We start from the raw sequence: 4,720 nt of genomic DNA, 5'->3' as shown, positions 1-4,720 counted from the left end.
AATACTTCATGGTCCCTGGACTGGTACCTGAACCGTAAGACTGATCATCTTACCTTCGTGTAACAGCTGACTGTTGCTTGCTTGTAAGTATAAATTTTGGTAATTTTTAAATTTTAAAAACAACCCCTTCGTGTAACAGCTGACTGTTGCTTGCTTGTAAGTATAAATTTTGGTAATTTTTAAATTTTAAAAACAACCTCTTCTATTCAGCATTTTTTGTCCTTTTAAGTCATTGCCAGCTTAAAGGTTCTAGACGCAATATGATGTTAAAGATAATAATTAGGAAGAATAACTTAAATATTCCTTGCAAAGAAATTAAACACTATATTGTTGCAATTTTCGCAAGATTTGCAATTTCTTCGCCAAATGAGGGTTAATTAGATTACTCAAGTCATTTTGAATTACCTACTTCACACCAATGAGCTTCTTAGCACAACTCGTGTGTGTTATAAATTAGTTTGGTGTTGGCATTAAGATAAGCGATTGTAATGATTTTATTAATGCTCCAATGGATTAAGCAACATCGTCAGTAGATTTACACTGCTCATCTTCAAGATATAAAGATATTGTCTTTGGTAGTAAAGTGAAATACGAGGCACATAGAAGTATAGTGCTCCAAGTCCACTAAAGATTAAACTTCAATTTATTTTTTAATCCGAAAACCTGATTAGTTTTAAAATATTCAAATCTATTTTAACAGAGAGGAAAAACATTTTTGAGAAGGGAATATGAAATTTTAGGTATTTACAGGGCTTATGACCTGTCATTGGCTGGTTTAAGTGGCCACCTTACACACTGTTGACAAATTGGAAAATTGTTTTCAGGCGTTGCCAAGTAGGTGATTTGGTTCAGCAGGATGAATCTCACCCACGTGATAAAGTTTTCAGCTCTTTTACTTAAAAAAAGTCAACAGATGGAAGAATTGAGGAAATGTGGATGTTTAAACATAGGCAGAATGGTGAATGTTACACAGTGTGTAAAGTAGCCACTTAAACCAGCCAATGGCAGGTCGCCTCCTTTTGCCTCCGTGTGACTTTTTCCTGTTCCCTCAACTGAAATTAGTACTTTGCGGAAAGCATTTTGACTAAGTTGAGGTGATAAAAGAAAATTTGCATAGGGAACTAAAAGCCATTTCGAAATCGGCCTACAAGAAGTGCTATAAAGATTTAAAACGTTGACACATGTGTACTATCTCTGATGGTTATTAATTTAAAGGGCAGGAAATAAATATTGATGAATAATTATGCTAAATTTGTTTTTTTTTACTAATTTCAGGCATATTTAAGCAACAATGGAAAAACCTCTACGAGAAGTGGAAAGGATAGTTTTGAGATATGTTTACCTAATGCACATTGTTTACAATCTAAAAAAATATCTACAGCCCTTATCATCTGTTTTTAACTGGTCTGAGTGATCCCTTATGCCAACAATCTATGTTTTCAGTGATTTCCTCTTCAAAAAGAAAATAAAAAGAGGTTCCAAATGTCTGCTTCTAAAATTATCTAACGTAGTAAATATTTTATAACATGGCGGCTTCCGTCGTGTAGGTTCGATTCCCGGTGAGTACACGAAAAATAAATGTGATTTTTCTTAAACCTGGGTGTTCTATGCCGTAATTGGCCTCTGTTATAAGGCCTCCTGGCCTGTTGTGAAGCAAAAGAAAATGAATGTATAAATAATAAAAATAATTAGACATATTGAATTATAAAACACCAAAAATAAATGAGCTGGAAGAGGTCCCGAGAATTTAATGCTCTCTTCAAGAATCATATTTTTTTCAATACACGGTGTGTAAAGTGGTCGCTTAAACTAGAGATCATAAATCATGTAAATGCCTAGAATTCCTTATTCCCTTCTCTAAAATGCTCGCCATCTCTGTTGTAATATCTTTGTAATATATTTTTTAACTCTTTATATACATATACTCGTACATACAAGGGCGGGCATATTGCTATCAGGCAATTTCTTCCTAACTACCCAAACCGTTTAGGTTGAGAAAATAAAAAGTACAAATGCATATTCTAGATATATTTTAAATAGATTCTTCTAATTTTATAATAAAACAGAACATACGCACATAAGAATTTTGAATTATTTTTTGCAAAACAAAAAACAATCTATACTACTATGAAGAGTGGAGGGGTGATGGAAATGAAAGAAGGAGGAGAAAATAAAAACTCAAGTATTCAGATAGTGACATTTCAACCTTGATTTAAATGTAAATAAAGAAAGGGCATGACTAACATTAGTGAGCAGATTATTCCATAATCGAGCAACTACAACTGTGAAAGAGGAAGCAAAAAATTGGAACGGTGAATGAGTATTAAAAGGGTTTCCTCTTAACTACAACGAAGAGATAGCCCATGTTCTGATAGATGTTGGAAGATAAACATATAAATAAATACATTTTTGGATAAATGTACTAATGTTGAAGTAAAATAACTAACTTTTTTACCAAAAAAACCACTAGCGATGTTTGAAAAAAATGTGGAGTTGGAACATGGTTTATGTATGCACATCAAATTTGAAACGGTATTAATTTTTTTGTTTCGACTGATTATTCCATCGCAAGAGGTTATTAAAATCAGATGATAGAATTATAATTTGATTACTATGCAGGAAAACACTTAGAGAAGAAAAAATGAGATAAGCGCGGGATATAGTTACATACGTGCAATAATTAATGTATTCCTTTGATGAAATGGTCCGAAAGACTGGGTAAAAACTAGCGATTTACGATTTGATTTGCTTTTAATACTGTTGCGGTCTCTATTCTTGAGAGTTAGAGTTTTGTAAGTGCCGCTCGCGAATGCATAGCCTTTGTAACATCAACATCTCCGTTGTAACATCTTCATACGCCGCGGTAATTTAATTACGATTAGCTGATGATAAAATGCGGCATCCATCTTGTGTCCGATTTGTGAATCGGGCAAGATGGTCGTTAGCGGCGCGTGAATACACCGCGGCTTTTTGCAGGAATAGTCAAGCGGAGGAAAGGGCTTCTGTTTTTTTTTAATTTGATAAAGTATTCTCAAAACAAAAATTTCAAATACGGTTGTAAATAACACATCGCAAGTGTGATCCATGCCCGTGTTTGATTTGTGATTGCGGACGTTGAAAAAAAAACTGTGTGTAAAAAAGAAACAGAATCATAGACGATGTTTTGTCTAAGATGGCCACATATCAGGTCGAAATCCCGAAAAAAGATATCACGTGGAGACAGGCAGAGCTGATCCTACCAAAGGTTCATTTGACACAATAAAACAGACATTCGTCAACAAGAGGGTGGGGGGGGGGGGGGGGGAAATAACATGCTTGTATAAATTTACTAGTTGTTTAACTAAAGCTGGGGCGTTTGCAAAACTCACACAAACGCATTTAAAATCTACAGGATGTTGATTTAAAAAATATTATATTAAATTTTAACCAAATGTGCTATCTTTATTATTTATCAATAAGTGTGCATATATATTTTCTTTAATATAATTCGTACTGAGCATTTTAATTACACTGTATTAATAATTATAAAAATTTTAAACATTAATATTCGGTACATTAAAAATGTTTTTGTGTAAGTTTAGCAAAAGCGCAAGCACCAACTAATCCACCTTTACATGATTTGAAATTAAAATATTTATTTATAAACCAGTGTTTTTTTTAATACATAGCTCAATACATATAGGTACATCAAATAAATATTATTATATTTTTACTATAAAGAATCGCAGCGAAATTCAGACGAACGCAGAAGCATCCTGTGTATATTTTACAACTACGTCATAAGCAACTAACAAATTAAGATTATATACCTACCTTAAACGTATGACGTTCTAAAAGTAGTTCCAACAGATTGTGCCTCTTTAAAGTATATAAAAGTGAAAAATAATACAAACAGTGGTGTTTTTTAAAAAGTTAAATAATTTGAAAGAGTAGTTTTGGTGTAAAAATAACAAATAAACTAAGTATCGATGAAATAATAACTTTTTGATAAAATATTACAATCTGACAGTTAACAATTAAAACTTTCAAAAATGTGTTTTTAAGTGATAAAATAAAAACATTCTAGTGTAAAAATAAAAAATAAATTAACTCTATAAAGAATAGTGAGATAAAAAAAAACAATGTTCTAATAAAATTATAAAATATAAAATCTGATAATTAACAATTAAAACCATTTGAAAAGTAATTTTATAGTGCCATCTATGATATCAACAAAAAAACTATTGGATAATTATTAACTAATTAATTATAATTATAGTCGTACTATTAAAATTATTCAATAGATGGAAAAAAAAAAAGTAAAATGAACTGATATAAAAAATAATGATAAAAATAAAAATATCGCAATACATTATATTTTTAACTTGAAATATAAGGATTAATATACTTATTTTTCGAAAGTGAAAATATTATTCATTTAACAAGAAAAAAAAAAACAACATTTTTTATATCCCGAAAAAACTTAATATGGAATGTAAAATATGTAATAGTGGCTTGAGCCCAAAAAAAACTCTAAAATGTAGTCGATGCTATGAAGTATTCCATTACAGCTGTACGGGGACAACAGCAGAAAATTATAAAAAAATGTCGAAAATCTACCGAGATAGCTGGAAATGCACCTTATGTCGTAAGGAAGATCCAAGAAACACTAAAAACATGAACTTGGAAAATCTACGATCAAGGTCCCTTACTCCTACACCAAATGACAAAAATAACTTAG

This window comes from Micrasema longulum, unplaced genomic scaffold (genome assembly GCF_059751315.1).
Source record: "Micrasema longulum isolate JH-2025_06_02 unplaced genomic scaffold, ASM5975131v1 h1tg000203l, whole genome shotgun sequence".
In the NCBI taxonomy this organism is placed as follows: domain Eukaryota; kingdom Metazoa; phylum Arthropoda; class Insecta; order Trichoptera; family Brachycentridae; genus Micrasema; species Micrasema longulum.
This window is presented reverse-complemented; position numbering follows the sequence as displayed.